Source organism: Berghia stephanieae, chromosome 7 (genome assembly GCF_034508935.2).
Source record: "Berghia stephanieae isolate SIO BIC M18660-M18661 chromosome 7, UCSD_Bste_1.3, whole genome shotgun sequence".
Classification (NCBI taxonomy): Eukaryota; Metazoa; Mollusca; class Gastropoda; order Nudibranchia; family Aeolidiidae; genus Berghia; species Berghia stephanieae.
Genome location: NC_088366.1, coordinates 980,976 through 998,475, shown reverse-complemented (window position 1 = coordinate 998,475; position 17,500 = coordinate 980,976). Strand labels below are relative to the sequence as shown.

The window sequence follows — 17,500 nt, the reverse complement described above, 5'->3', positions numbered from 1 at the left end:
TATCAAATCAAATAATCCTCTCTCTCTCTCTCTCTCTCTCTCTCTCTCTCTCTCTCTCTCTCTCTCTCTCTCTCTCTCTCCCTCTCTCTCTCTCTCTGTGTCTCTCTCTCTTTGATAGTATTTCGTACGTGTATTCTCCGTCATATCAAATCAAATAATCCTCTCTCTCTCTCTCTCTCTCTCTCTCTCTCTCTCTCTCTCTCTCTCTCTCTCTCTCTCTCTCTCTCTCTCTCTCTCTCACTCACTCTCGACCTCCCTCCATGCTTTTCCCCGTCTATTTTTCTCACAATAAAATGGGAGAGACAGACACACACACACACACACACACACACAGAGAGAGAGAGAGAGAGAGAGAGAGAGAGAGAGAGAGAGAGAGAGAGAGAGAGAGGAACCAACATAGACTGCGGACAGAGAGATAGGTAGAGAACAAAAACTAAGTCTGAAAAATGCCATTATTGACGTTCAGTTTCCAGACACCAGCTATTTAGTATATTGACCATTAATTACTCACGATAAGTCAATAAAAACCCAGTCATCCGCATATTCAAGTCAAGAGGAGATGAGAGGTTTGGGAGAAGAGGAGGGCAAGATAGACAAAGCCAATAAATAGTGCACGCTACATTTGATCCGTCATTGCCTAATTTATGATTGTCATTGCGTCAATTAGTGAATGTGAGTGTGTGTGTGTGTGTGTGTGTGTGTGTGTGTGTGTGAGAGAGAGTGAGAGAGAGGTTGGGGGTGGGGGGGGGGGGGGGGCAGTGGAAGGAGATTAATTTTTTAATTACCCAAACAAATCACAATAAATGTAGACTCCACCTCACTAGTTCAATTCGTAATGAGAATGTATGATGTTGCGTTGGGAAGAGAAGTGGAAGGGGGGGGGGGGGGGGTTGGGGTGTTGGTGTGTGTGTGTGGGGGGGGGGGGGTTTGTATGGGGGAGGGGGTGTTTTCTGTTCAAAAGTGTGTGTTACAATGTTCATGTACACAAAAGTTTCGGATTTTATTTGGTCAAGACTCACCATTTCTGTAGTTAGTGTAATCCGTGTTCCATCACAAATAATGAATTAATTTCACTTGAATCGTTCTATTTTCTATGACTCTCACTATGACTATGATTAGTTCTGACTCAGGGAGGTTATAGTAATATTATTATTATGCTTTGGTTATGCGACATGTATTTCTATATATATTTTTATTTGATCCTGTAATTTTAACTCACTTCAAAAACATGTAACATGTTAGGAATCAAAGTCAAAACATATTGATGTGATAATGACTACCATAAGCACAGTTGCACATCGTGTAATCCACTGAAATCTATCAATTATAACAATTCCATTTAAAAACGAATGATACACAACCGCTTGCTTTGGTAGTTTACAAACTAAAGAGGCAAACATGCAGATTGTTATATACTTAAACTTCTGTTCTCACAAACAGGGATGCCAGATGGCCAGAGTTCTTCGAAGCCAATTTAGACTGCAAAAGTGACCAAATAGAACCCCACGTGGCCAAACACTTCAATTACTTTGACCTCCTTAAAAGACATCGATTTTGATTTTTTTTATGGACTAACCTAGGAAAAGACTTGTTTTTATTTTTTAAAAAGAAAGTTTTAATTTATAATATATACGCGATTCTCTGTGTGTCAATTTTGATCATACATGTGGCCATCTGGCAGCACTACCCACACACCAACTATGACTTAACTTCTTGACACTTCTTCCTAGCAAAATAGCAGTATTCTACTAGTTGCCTTTCCTTTTCAAGCTGCAACTTGTGGATATGGGTGAAATTTGACCGTTTTTGTGTGGGAAAAAGTATCTTCGTAGTAAATAGCAGTATCTTAACCGTATCCATTACTTTAAAGACAGCATAGTTGGGAGAACGGTCGTCTTACTGGTGAGCCGGTCTGTTAAGGAATTTCTTTGATGACGTAAAAGTGACATCACTTCCCCACCCGATGGGGAAACGGTTGGGGAAAAGACGAGAAAGGAATGCCTTTGATTGTCACCGACATCTGCATATCATTACAGCCTGACGACAGGGGTACTGTTATATAGAGAAAAAAACGAAAGGCCCCGTAGAATGTATCGAGCTTTGGCTGTGAGCAGACCAGTACTATCAGTAGACAATGACCTGAACACATAGCATCAATACTTAACACAACAACAGCCACAACAATAACAACACGCCCGGTCACAATCGCATTACTGCTGTAAAACGACAAAACTCCTTTTGAGATTTTGGCTTGAAAACTATTGCCATTGAGTGGTATACCGTATTTATGTCGTGAGTTTCTTAGCCAAATGCATTCTATCTATAATTTTTAATTTATTTGATTGATATTGATAGTGTGCGCTTGAAACTATGTGTAACCTTAAACGTGTATATATATATATAGTATGGTGAATACAGTTTAGTGAGAAGTACTCATAAATGCGGATTGCAAAAAACAATAACAAAGACATGAGTGACGTCAACTTCGATCTATCTATAGATCATCCCCATTGATCAATTGCGTTTTTCTAAAAAAATAAATAAATAAATAACTTTTTAAAAATAACAAATCATAACATCCGCCAGCCGGGTTTAACATAATGTGTAACATTAAACGTTTAGTCTTAAATACAATTTAGTGAGAACTACTCATAAAAATGGATGGCTAAAAACAATAACAATAACAAAGAGCTGAGTGACGTCAAGTTCGTTCTATCTACACATTATATGCCTTTGTAGTTTTTTAATCAAGAGTGAAAATGGGTAGAGGATGAGGACAACTCAAACATCATCATCATCATCATCATCATCATCATCATCTCCGCCATCATCGTCATCCTATTTCTGTCCTGACTCGTGACCAGACGAGATGCTGTATATAGTTAGTTGTCCTTTTGTGTTTGGAAGGATCGTTTTTACAAAGACGATGAACTGATAGTCCAGTTGTTGGTTTATCTGTGTTGTGTTGTGTTGTGGTAGGAGTAGATCAAGAAGACCTTTCATATTATGTATTATTAAGTGTAAACATATTGGAATTTCTTTCTCCAAAATCAGTGACCCCGACAAGGTAAGATTGTTGTTTCGGTTTGTGCGGCTATTGGTCTAGTGGTGTGACACTCGCTTTCGGATCGGAATGTCCGGGGTCGATTTCGCTCGGCGCATAGTTGAGTCCTTAGGAAAGGCTCTTTACTCACATTCTGTCCCCGTACTCAGGTGTAAAATTAGGACCCGGTCGTTAACAGCGTTGGCTCTGTCCGAAAAAAATGTAATATCGCCTAACAGGCGTCATGTCCCGCTCTACATGTTAAATGTTGCTGATGACCAGGGACCCCTTGTAAAGCGCTTTGATCACATTTAGTGGATATTGCGCTATATTGAAGCTCAATTTTTAAAAAAAAGTTTGTTGTTGTTTCGGTTTGAACGTTGTGGGAAATTCCGTACACTTCCATAGCCTGGTGATTCTGGCTGTAGGACTCCATGACTGAGATGGGGACAGACTGACGTGTACTTATTTACAGGTCTGATAACCCAAATTGTTTTGGGCCCTTTGTTGTCATGGAAATACAAACTCTCAACCCAACGCCAATAATCTACATAACAACACTGTTAATCGCACATATTGAAAAATTTGGCCAGAAAACTCGTCCTTCAAATATGTTTTATCTACCAAATCCAATCCCTTTATAGATAGAACGAAGATGACTTCACTATGGTGTTTGTTATTGATTTTTCCATCCGCGTTTATGAATAATGCTCACTGAACTGTATTAACCTGACTATAGATAGTATGCAGATGACGTCACTCAGGCCTTTGTTATTGTTTTTGCCATCCGCGTTTGTGAGTTGTTTTCACTAAACTGTATTAACCAGACTATAAAAGTTCATGGTTACACAGAGTTTGTGTGTTGGTCCGTTATACTTCCGGATGGCAATGTTGTGAACTCCTTGGCCAAGCGCATTCTATCTATAAATGTTCAGTTTTGTGTGTTGGTCCGTTATACTTCCGGATGGCAATGTTATGAGCTTCTTAGCCAAGCGCATACTATCTATAGGTAGGCAAATAATCATTTCAAAGACTGCGGAATTTCAGTGAGTTTTGTTCACTCATAGAAACCCTCGACCTCCCTCCTCCCCCCCCCCCCCCCCCCTTTCCACAAAAATAGTGTGTACACGTGTGCTCTCCTTTTAAAAGTGTTCACTGTTTCTCTCTCTCTCTCTCTCTCTCTCTCTCTCTCTCTCTCTCTCTCTCTCTCTCTCTCTCTCTCTGTTTGTCTTCTTCTTCTTCTTCTTCTTCTTCTTCTCCTCCTCCTCCTCCTCCTCCTCCTCCTCCTCCTCCTCCTCCCCATCCTCCCCCACTCCCCAACTCCCCCACTCCCCACCCCACCGCCATACCCCTATATTATAAGTAATCCCTAATCTAACCAGAGGCTAAAAGTGACCACCACATCTTGTTGTCATTGTAATCAGTAGCCATTCGGGTGTCTCCATTGTCATCATTTGTATAGAATTCCCCATGACATCCCCCAACCAACCACCCAACCCCCCCAACCAACCAACCAACCAACCTACCAACCGCCGTGTAATCCATACTACATACATACCACTCCATCCCCTCAGTGTTTTATATCCATTGTTATGGCTTGGATTGGATTGGATTCGTGTCTTTATTTGTTTGATAATTGTCTCAGTTTAATTTAAGTCTGCACATCCCTTTTGATTGGGGGTGGGGGAAGGGATCGGGGGTGAGGAAGGCAGAAGGTAAGATTCGCATAATTTCTACTTCAGCTATCTGCTCAGACTGCCGTTTCTCCTCTCGGCTTTTCTCCTCGAGAATTCGAAAAACTAATCATAGCGATAAAGAATTTAGGTAAGATATATTTTGATGAGAAATAACATGGATGAAATCATTGGAGTTGGAGGGTTGGATCAGACCTGTCTCGTACTACGAAAGATTCGTAGAAATACGAATTTTTTGCTCCAGCTACAGAGCTGCATATCTCTTTGACTCAGTCACTCTTGTTGAAAAGGAAAGTCTAGCTTCTTAGAATCTGTATACAGGACTTTGGAGCATTTTGGGATCATGTGAGGGCAAAGTTTTTATTTCTAAACTATTTAAAGTGAAGAAGAAGAAGAGGAAGAAGAAGAAGAAGAAGAAGAAGAAGAAGAAGAAGAAGAAGAAGAAGAAGAAGAAGAAGAAGAAGAAGAAGAAGAAGGAGAAGAAGAAGAAGAAGAAGAAGAAGAAGAAGAAGAAGAAGAAGAAGAAGAAGAAGAAGAAGAACAAGAAGAAGGAGGAGGAGGTGGTGGAGGAGGAGGAGGAGTAGGAGGAGGAGGAGAAGAAGAAGAAGAAGAAGAAGAAGAAGAAGAAGAAGAAGAAGAAGAAGAAGAAGAAGAAGAAGAAGAAGAAGAAAGAAGAGAGAAAGAAAAGGAGAGGATATGATCGTTCCATTCAATGTCAATCAGGATAGTCATCTATAGCATCTATTCATCACCACCATCCACTCACCCAACCCCATATTCCCTCCCCCACCCCTTCCCCTTCCCCTCCCCACCCCTTTCCCCCCCCCCTTCCCCTCCCCCACCCCTTTCCCTCCCCCCCCTTCCCCCCCCCCCCCCCCCCCCCCCCCCCCCCCCCCAACTCAGTTTTCCAAATCCCCATCCTTCTTTTTGTTAGTCTACTATAGTGGGATATAATTCGTATGTGGGTATTTAGTATGGTATATGATGATGGGTATATTGTGTGCTTTATTTGTGTTGTGTGTTCATTCATCCTGTCCTTACAACGACGGAGTACTTCAAGGCGATCCCTCAGACCCCCGTGTCTTTGTAGTTAGATCGTAGCAACCATTATGTGTTAATGGTAGCAACCCAACCAGCAGCCCAAAAGGGTTGCCTAATTGGTGTTTTAAGTTACAAAATCCAATACATAATTATTTTTAAAAAGCTGTTTGACATGAAACATTGGGTTTGCCAATTGTTGGCATTGTTTTCTTTAAAATTACTCACTGTCATCTATCTTAAGACAAATAAACACTCGTTTCAAAAAATGTATAAATTTTCACCCTTCAACTGGCAAGACGATGTGAATATTTCATCAACTCAATCAAGACACCGACTCATAGCAATGGAATAGGTTAAGATTTATATTTCATTTTTATGTCCATTTTAGCAGAATAAAGTGATGCCCTAAGAAGTTTGGCATTTTTTCATGCCATTTGGCATTTTGCCCTAACAAATCTGGCAACTCTGCCACTCAAGCCAGCTTCCGGAAGTCCCTTTCAAATGAATCTCCATTCTGGCCATCCCTTCAAAGACGTAATACTTTGGTACATAATAACACTTCTAGTAATAGTAATACTAATACTAATACACACACAGTCTTCCAGCACCCACACCTGTACAACCTTCACCTACTTTCACACAAAACATCACCACATCTACAATACTTCTTTATTCCGACTCTGTCCAATCTCTGTCGCTCTTGGGGGAACAAAAAACACATTTTTAAAAATTGTGCCCAGAAAACTCGTCCTTCAAATATCGATCGATTTAAATAATCCTCGTCTTGTTAAAATCTCTCAAACCTGGGACTTCATCGAAGGCTTCAAAGAAGTCCCAGGTTTGAGAGTTTTTGACGAGATGAAGATTGTTTAAAAAAAAAAGATAAAATAAAATTCCCTTTATTCATCCCCATGGAGAAATTTGTCTCTAGGGTCTATTCCAAGGGAAGACTGGAATAACCCAGGCGTCAGCCGCAATGCAACGTCGCAAAGTGAGATGGGGCGAGGTGACTTACTCAAGGCCACACAGCGCGGTGGGTGATAGAACTCGGTACCTTTCGGGTACGAAGCAAAGACCGTACCTCTGAGCGTGGCCTTCGTAAAGTTATGGCCTGATACTGACCAAAAAATGACGTCAAAATGCCAGTCTTTTGCCACAAAAGAAAACAAATCGTGAGTTGTATTCAATAGTTCAACCAATGAAATAACTTGTTTCCATGAGCTCTACTAACGACAACTCACTAGACGGTGCAAAAACCAAATAATGACGTCAAACTGCCAGTCCTTTTGGATTTCAGTATCAGGCTTTAACATAACGATGGCTACGCTCTGAGCCACCCTGTCCCACAATTGATCGATATTTAAAGGACAATTTTTCAGGCCAAAATGATAGAAATGCCTTTTCAGCGTACGACAGACCTCTCCACCGACCAACGTATATTCATTTACAGGTCTGATAACCCAAATTGCCATGTTATAATGGAAATACTCTCAAACCAACACAAATTATTGTCCACTACATCAATGTTTAAAACAAGCCCATAATTGTGTTCAATTATCAGACCTGGAAATATGTACACGTTGGTACCGACTAGGCATTTTTTTTCTCATTTTGACTAGAATCTACGTTCACACACATATATGTGACGTCATTCATCTATTTGTTTTGGATTTTAGACCGCTGGTTGGATGATTAAAAAACAAACAAACGAGCTTTTATATATAGATAGCTCAATATCCACTTAACGATCTCATCAAATTCTCTGTAACAAAATAAAATGTTTACAAAGTGTCCCCATGAAGCTCACAACATTGCCATCCGGAAGTATAACGGACCAACACACAAAACGATGTGTAACCATGAACGTTTATATTCTAGTTAATACATTATAAAAAAATAGAGCTTTATATTATAGCGCAATATCCACTAAATGTGCTCAAAGCGCTTTTTAGTGAGAATTACTCAAAAACGCGGGTAGCAAAAATAAAACAAAAACAAACAATAACAATTAGTCGAGTGACGTCGACTTCATTCTAACTATAATATAGAACCAAAGGTATTCTTTATAAACAACGACATCTATACGTGATAAGTGAACTCTGGCAGTAAATCAAAGTTATCGGGGTTTCTAATTAAAATTCGATCGTTCACATCGGTGATAAGCCATTGAGTTTGGAGAGAGAGAGAGAGAGAGAGAGAGAGAGAGAGAGAGAGAGAGAGAGAGAGAGAGAGAGAGAGAGAGAGAGAGAGAGAGAGAGAGAGAGAAAAGGGGGGGGGGGGATAAAAGATGAAAGGCTCTGAACAAGAGGCTGGATTAGTTGTTATCGTCAACATTGAGGGGGTGAGGATTGTGATTGGGGGGGGGGGGGGGGGGGGGGGGTGGAATATATTGGGCATAAGGACGGAGAGAGGGGGGACGGGTTGGCGTAAGATAAGGGATAGAGGTAGTTGGGTAGATGGATGGGGTGTGTGGTTGGAGGAATTAAGAGAGAGAGAGAGAGAGAGAGAGAGAGAGAGAGGGAGAGAGAGGGAGAGAAGGGTGGGGGGGTGGAGTGAGTAATACATACCCATCCATACCTTGACTGTCGTTTTCCACCTGTTGTTTTCCCGTCCTCAATACTCATAATCTCATCTCTCTCTCTCTCTCTCTCTCTCTCTCTCTCTCTCTCTCTCTCTCTCTCTCTCTCTCTCTCTCTCTGTCTCTCTCTCTCTGTGTGTGTGTGTATCTGTGTCTCTCCCTCTATCTTTCTCTCTTTCTCGTTCTCCCTCTCACTCTCTCATACACACACACACATACACACACACACATCAACACTAACACTAACACTACTACCCACACCAACACCTACGCCATCACCACCACCAACAACAACAACAACAATAACGACAACAAGAAGGAAAACAACGACACAATAATATTTTTAAAAAGATATAATTTCCTATAACAATTTCTAGGGAATCAAAAATCTAAGATTAAGAGTGAAAAATAAAGCGATATATTTAAATTGTCGAATTGTACTGTAATAGTTTTGCGTTGTATAGATATGACCTACAAGTGTCGAAACCCCTAACAAAAGCTCAACAATAGGTGATTTAATAAATATGCCGTAACACCGGCAGAGCTTTCATATCCCACCGTCGGTCAACCCTTCAGCCTTCATCTCTAAGCTGCTCTAAGCCAAATATTTGACGAGTCCTCTTATTGGATAATGGCGTTTCCATGGCGACCGGAAGGGGACGCACTAATGTAGCCACGCCCACCATACACAATGACCATCGCAAGGTCTTCGTTATGGATTTGATAGAAGGAAAATTATACGAGTAACTAATGACCTTGATGTTGATAATAATTTCTATCCTTTATGTAATCTGTTTTGCCATTATGTCATTAAAACAGTATAAGGGCCTGCAACCTATGTATACTTATATGCAGATCTGATAACCCAAACGATTGTGGCCCCATTGTTGTCACCAACCATGACAACAACGTTAAAACAAGCCCATAATTGCGATCGGTTATCAGACCTTCAAATAAGTGCACGTAGTCTATATCAAATCAACTCATTGACGACAGTAAAATAAAAGTTCATCCGTATATTTTTGCCTTATCCCGAGCATACACCACGTGTTTGTGCGGCTATGTGGTCTAGTGGTATGACACTCGCTTTCAGAATCGGAAGGTCCTGGGTTTGAGCCTCGCGCTCGGCGCATAGTTGAGTCCTTGGAAAAGGCTCTTTACTCACATTCTCTCACCGTACTCAGGTGTAAAATGAGAACCTGGCCGTTAACAGCGTTGTCTTTGTACGAAAAATTGTAATATCGCCTAACAGGCGTCATGTCCCGTCCTACATGTTAAATGTTGCTGTTGGTCAGGGACCCTTTGTAAAGCGCTTTGAGCACATTTCGTGGATATTGAGCTATATAAAGTTCAATGGGTGTGTGTATGTGTGTGTGTGTGTGTGTGTGTGTGGCTAGAATCTATTCATAGTCACCGTAATGTATCCACTAGTTATTCCACTGACTGTGTCAATTTTCATCTAACGTCTTTCCATTGATATTTCTTGTACTATAATATGACCGAATTGTGTTGGGATATATAGAATTATAATGGCCGTAGTAGGATGAATAAAAAAATATCTTATCTTATCTTATCTTTTTTTAAATATCCTATCTTATCTTTATTTCAATATAATTTCCTTTTGCACATGGTTACCTGTTCTTTTCATCTATGATATCTCGTGTTTTTATTTGTTTGTTTATTTATTTATTTATTTATTTATTTATTTATTTATTTATTTATTTATTTATTTATTTATTTATTTATTTATGCGTTTGTCTGCTTTATTAAATAATTAATTTGTTTATTATTTCTTAGATTTATCTTTATCTATTTGTTTGCTGGTTTATTTATTTAATTTATTTGTTTGCTAATTTCTTTTTTTTTATTTGATTTTTTTTTTTATTTCTCTTTATTTTTCTTTCATGATTTCTTTCATGGTTTAATGGAAGAAAACAAAACAAAGACAGTTGACACAGGCGGGAAGATATTTCTTGAGAAATCAAATGCTTACTCTGAAATTGACTATACCCTCTTCCTCCCTCCTCCTCCTCCCCCCTCCCCCTCCCAAGAATCGGTGGCCAAAATGCATACACACAAACCAGCACCTTGTAAGTAGCTAATGATCCAACCCTTTGTAGTCCTGGCTTGTGTTGTACGATGACGTGTCGTCCAACGGTTTGTCGCCTCCAGCGCTTTCCTGCTTTTTGGTGTCTCTTTGTCATCATAATCCATCGTGGTAGCATAATCCTCAGGTTTGACTACGCCGCCCCATATCCCCCCTCCCCCCCCCCCTCTCCCTTTCAAGGTGTGTGTATGTGTTTGTATATCATCATCATCATCATTGTCTTTCACACCCTGGGTCAGGATATAGGCCACAAACAGTTTCCATCCTTCTCTATCCCGAGCTAACTTTTTTTTTATCTCCCTCAAGGTCTTACCACTTCTCTGTATATTAGCTTCTTTAATTCTTCTCCATGTTCCTCTGTGTGTATATTATGTGTTTATATATATATATATGTGTGTGTGTGTATGTGTATATGTGTGTGTCGCGGGATAGGGGGGGGGGGTGGATTACAAATCTTGCCTGAGGACATCTCAATGCCTGGTAAGCTTAGATCTCCAAATTAATCCATCTGACATCTCTTTTGCTCATTCATATTACAACAACAACAAAGAAAAAAACAACCAACAAAAAAAAAAAACAAACAAAAAAAAAAAACCCAACTCATGAGCATTTGTATAGCGCGATATCCACTAATAGTGATCAAGGCGCTTTACAAATGGCCCCCAGACAGCAACAACGCTTTAACAACAAGACATGACGTCTGTATGGCAACAGTACATTTTCTTTTCAATAGAGCCAATGCTTTTATGGTCAGGTACTTATCTTACACCTGAGAACGGTGAACGATTGTGAGTAAAGAGCCCTTTTCAAAGGACTCAACTTTGCGCCACTCACAGTGGGACTCGAACCCTAGACCTGTCCATTGGAAATCAAGTGTCATACAGCAAGAACACGAAGGCACACAATTTGTTAACACATCCCAGATCATTTCATTAACAAACAAAATAAATCTGTTTTAAAATTATAGTTATTTGGAGCCCTAATGACATAATGCTGGATTTTATACAATTGTCCATAGCGTTAAATGGACAGTATTAACAATTGCTTACTACCGTTTAGATGGGACGCAACGTACCCTCTGTCTAATCTAATAACCGTAACGACCAGAGGGAAACGATTGTACAAGAAAACACTGAATTAAGTAGCCGCCAATGTAATGTCTCAATCCAGCCACTGACACTCAACAACAACAACAACAACAACAACAATAATAATATTATACTTATTACTGTATTATTATTTTGATTATTAACTCATCGAACTTGTTTAGGTTTTTCATTTCCACGATTCCACTTTGATGTGCGAGAGACAACGCTGTAATAGCATCCCTGATCTGGTGTACACGTTTTAAACAACGCTGTAATAGCATCCCTGATCTGGTGTACACGTTTTAAACAACGCTGTAATAGCATCCCTGATCTGGTGTACACGTTTTAAACAACGCTGTAATAGCATCCCTGATCTGGTGTACACGTTTTAAACAACGCTGTAATAGCATCCCTGATCTGGTGTACACGTTTTAAACAACGCTGTAATAGCATCCCTGATCTGGTGTACACGTTTTAAACAACGCTGTAATAGCATCCCTGATCTGGTGTACACGTTTTAAACAACGCTGTAATAGCATCCCTGATCTGGTGTACACGTTTTAAACAACGCTGTAATAGCATCCCTGATCTGGTGTACACGTTTTAAACAACGCTGTAATAGCATCCTGATCTGGTGTACACGTTTTAAACAACGCTGTAATAGCATCCCTGATCTGGTGTACACGTTTTAAACAACGCTGTAATAGCATCCCTGATCTGGTGTACACGTTTTAAACAACGCTGTAATAGCATCCCTGATCTGGTGTACACGTTTTAAACAACGCTGTAATAGCATCCCTGATCTGGTGTACACGTTTTAAACAACGCTGTAATAGCATCCCTGATCTGGTGTACACGTTTTAAACAACGCTGTAATAGCATCCCTGATCTGGTGTACACGTTTTAAACAACGCTGTAATAGCATCCCTGATCTGGTGTACACGTTTTAAACAACGCTGTAATAGCATCCCTGATCTGGTGTACACGTTTTAAACAACGCTGTAATAGCATCCCTGATCTGGTGTACACGTTTTAAACAACGCTGTAATAGCATCCCTGATCTGGTGTACACGTTTTAAACAACGCTGTAATAGCATCCCTGATCTGGTGTACACGTTTTAAAACAACGCTGTAATAGCATCCCTGATCTGGTGTACACGTTTTAAACAACGCTGTAATAGCATCCCTGATCTGGTGTACACGTTTTAAACAACGCTGTAATAGCATCCCTGATCTGGTGTACACGTTTTAAACAACGCTGTAATAGCATCCCTGATCTGGTGTACACGTTTTAAACAACGCTGTAATAGCATCCATGATCTGGTGTACACGTTTTAAACAACGCTGTAATAGCATCCCTGATCTGGTGTACACGTTTTAAACAACGCTGTAATAGCATCCCTGATCTGGTGTACACGTTTTAAACAACGCTGTAATAGCATCCCTGATCTGGTGTACACGTTTTAAACAACGCTGTAATAGCATCCCTGATCTGGTGTACACGTTTTAAACAACGCTGTAATAGCATCCCTGATCTGGTGTACACGTTTTAAACAACGCTGTAATAGCATCCCTGATCTGGTGTACACGTTTTAAACAACGCTGTAATAGCATCCCTGATCTGGTGTACACGTTTTAAACAACGCTGTAATAGCATCCCTGATCTGGTGTACACGTTTTAAACAACGCTGTAATAGCATCCCTGATCTGGTGTACACGTTTTAAACAACGCTGTAATAGCATCCCTGATCTGGTGTACACGTTTTAAACAACGCTGTAATAGCATCCCTGATCTGGTGTACACGTTTTAAACAACGCTGTAATAGCATCCCTGATCTGGTGTACACGTTTTAAAACAACGCTGTAATAGCATCCCTGATCTGGTGTACACGTTTTAAACAACGCTGTAATAGCATCCCTGATCTGGTGTACACGTTTTAAACAACGCTGTAATAGCATCCCTGATCTGGTGTACACGTTTTAAACAACGCTGTAATAGCATCCCTGATCTGGTGTACACGTTTTAAACAACGCTGTAATAGCATCCCCGATCTGGTGTACACGTTTTAAACAACGCTGTAATAGCATCCCTGATCTGGTGTACACGTTTTAAACAACGCTGTAATAGCATCCCTGATCTGGTGTACACGTTTTAAACAACGCTGTAATAGCATCCCTGATCTGGTGTACACGTTTTAAACAACGCTGTAATAGCATCCCTGATCTGGTGTACACGTTTTAAACAACGCTGTAATAGCATCCCTGATCTGGTGTACACGTTTTAAACAACGCTGTAATAGCATCCCTGATCTGGTGTACACGTTTTAAACAACGCTGTAATAGCATCCCTGATCTGGTGTACACGTTTTAAACAACGCTGTAATAGCATCCCTGATCTGGTGTACACGTTTTAAACAACGCTGTAATAGCATCCCTGATCTGGTGTACACGTTTTAAACAACGCTGTAATAGCATCCCTGATCTGGTGTACACGTTTTAAACAACGCTGTAATAGCATCCCTGATCTGGTGTACACGTTTTAAACAACGCTGTAATAGCATCCCTGATCTGATGTACACGTTTTAAACAACGCTCTAATAGCATCCCTGATCTGGTGTACACGTTTTAAACAACGCTGTAATAGCATCCCTGATCTGGTGTACACGTTTTAAACAACGCTGTAATAGCATCCCTGATCTGGTGTACACGTTTTAAACAACGCTGTAATAGCATCCCTGATCTGGTGTACACGTTTTAAACAACGCTGTAATAGCATCCCTGATCTGGTGTACACGTTTTAAACAACGCTGTAATAGCATCCCTGATCTGGTGTACACGTTTTAAACAACGCTGTAATAGCATCCCTGATCTGGTGTACACGTTTTAAACAACGCTGTAATAGCATCCCTGATCTGGTGTACACGTTTTAAACAACGCTGTAATAGCATCCCTGATCTGGTGTACACGTTTTAAACAACGCTGTAATAGCATCCCTGATCTGGTGTACACGTTTTAAACAACGCTGTAATAGCATCCCTGATCTGGTGTACACGTTTTAAACAACGCTGTAATAGCATCCCTGATCTGGTGTACACGTTTTAAACAACGCTGTAATAGCATCCCTGATCTGGTGTACACGTTTTAAACAACGCTGTAATAGCATCCCTGATCTGGTGTACACGTTTTAAACAACGCTGTAATAGCATCCCTGATCTGGTGTACACGTTTTAAACAACGCTGTAATAGCATCCCTGATCTGGTGTACACGTTTTAAACAACGCTGTAATAGCATCCCTGATCTGGTGTACACGTTTTAAACAACGCTGTAATAGCATCCCTGATCTGGTGTACACGTTTTAAACAACGCTGTAATATCATCCCTGATCTGGTGTACACGTTTTAAACAACGCTGTAATAGCATCCCTGATCTGGTGTACACGTTTTAAACAACGCTGTAATAGCATCCCTGATCTGGTGTACACGTTTTAAACAACGCTGTAATAGCATCCCTGATCTGGTGTACACGTTTTAAACAACGCTGTAATAGCATCCCTGATCTGGTGTACACGTTTTAAACAACGCTGTAATAGCATCCCTGATCTGGTGTACACGTTTTAAACAACGCTGTAATAGCATCCCTGATCTGGTGTACACGTTTTAAACAACGCTGTAATAGCATCCCTGATCTGGTGTACACGTTTTAAACAACGCTGTAATAGCATCCCTGATCTGGTGTACACGTTTTAAACAACGCTGTAATAGCATCCCTGATCTGGTGTACACGTTTTAAACAACGCTGTAATAGCATCCCTGATCTGGTGTACACGTTTTAAACATTTGACCAGAAAAGTCGTCTTTAAATAACAATCGATTTCAAATGACCCTCATCCTGTCATTAACTCTCAAACCTGAGACTTCACAGAAGACTTCAATGAAGTCCAAGGCTTGACGAATTTTTAACAAGATCGGAGTCGGGTTGTTTTTTGTTTTGTTTTTTGTTTTTTTTAAGGAGGACGAGTTTTCTGTCCAAACTGTTTACAACTTGTTTTGGTGTAGGACTTGATAACGTGAATGTTATCTAACCTGGGACATTTTTATAGATGTTGTTGTATCTATCTACTCCATCATCATCCCCAATCATCCCCCATCCAGCCTCCATCATTGTTATCTGCCAGGCCTCATGAACAGAAATATCCATGTGGTTGCTGTAGGTGACTAATTGTCGCTTCAAAAAGTTTGGATGTCTCGGGATAGAGTTGTCAAAAAAAAAGTCATTTAAAAACGCAATGTCCAGAAAATGTGTCCCGACGTCTCATAGCGGTCAGTATGAAATAGGTGCAGGAAACGTCAGTTTATGGTCACGAATATCAAACTGACAAAGTAGGGAGCAGGCACCAAAAATTCATAGAAATTACGAAATGTTGACTCCAATTTGATAACTTGATGAGTATTTCACTAAGTCATGAATTCTTATTGAATGTGAAAGTTGATGCCAGACTTAATCATTGTAAGGATTTTGATTTGATATTTAATCCTTGTGTGAGTAACTTGTTGATTTTTATCTCCCAAGAATTAGGAATTTTGAAATGTTCAAGTGGACAAGTCTGACACAGAAATCTGTGGAATCGGGAGGTGGTGACAAAAAGTTGTGATCGAGGTGAGGGGAATGAGAATCGGGATGGAAATCTATGACGTGTAATAACACTGGGTTTTATTGTACTCTATAACATATTCATCAACATCCAATGGAAAATCAGATTGTGAAATAAAGAAAAGAATAGGTATGGCGAAGAATGCATTCAACCAGCTGCATACAATTATGAAAAACAGGAATATTAGCATGAAAACAAAAAGCAAAGTCCTGGATTGCTATGTACTGTCTGTGCTGCTAAATGGTTGTGAGAGCTGGACCATAAACAAGACCATGGTTAAAAGACTGGAGGCAGTGGAAATGTGGTTTTACAGAAGAATGATGAGGGTGTCATGGATGGAAAGGAAAAGAAATGAAGAAATTTTAGAAATGGCAACAGAAAAAGATCACTGATAACAAAAATCATCAAACGCCAAATGGAATTTTTAGGACACATTATCCGCCACCCCGGTTTGGAAATACTCGCCTTGACTGGAAAGATGAATGGAAAAAGAATAAGAGGAAGACAAAGAATAACGTATTTGAAAGGGATAAGAACTTGGACAGATGAAGCTGAGAAAGGTGGCGCTGCTTTAATAGAATTGGCAAGAGATAGATCAGCTTGGCGGAAGATGACCTCCGACGTCTGCTTCAGATATGGAACTACATGAGATGAGATAACATATTCTCTTTGTGTCAATGAGGCTGTCTATTATTATGTTGCTGACATTTGGTCTCAATGCGAAACGTCAATTTATTGGATATTACGTTATCTGAGATAACAACATCCTCACCTGAGCTGAACTGCCTCGTCCGTCTGCTTGGAGTTTGGAGTTTGGAGGTCCCGCCCGTTTTTCCATCGATCGGTCGTCTTCTGCTTGTATCCGCCCCTCTCCCTCCCCCATCATTGGAGTTATCACCTCTCTCCATTCCTCTCAACTCTTCCTATCGTTATCAGCAGCCCTCGCCAATCCGCTCGGCAGACGACGGCCAACTCGTTTTTTTTACACACAAACATAAGAATACACTTTATTTCTCTCAAACATAAACACACACACACACTTAACATTACACACACTCTCTTAAACTTACGACCACACACACACACACACACACACACACACACACACACGATCGTGATTCGATAACCAGTCTCCGATTGCCTGTGCCATCACGATAACACAACACCGTCATCACCACCACCTCCGCCTCCTCCTCGCTGTCCGTCCGTGCGTCTCGCGCGACTCGCGAACCGGTGAGTCGTGTTCTGTCTACCGCGTACGTGATGACTGCTGCTGCTGCTATTTCTACTTCTGCTT

General features: G+C 40.5%; 1 protein-coding gene across 1 annotated transcript in view; it reads left to right on the top strand.

Moving 5' to 3' along the window:
• The window catches only part of LOC144976318 (uncharacterized), a 230,156-nt gene that overhangs the window by 163,053 nt on the left and 49,603 nt on the right, over positions 1 to 17,500 (top strand). The gene's annotated exons all lie outside the window — the stretch shown is intronic.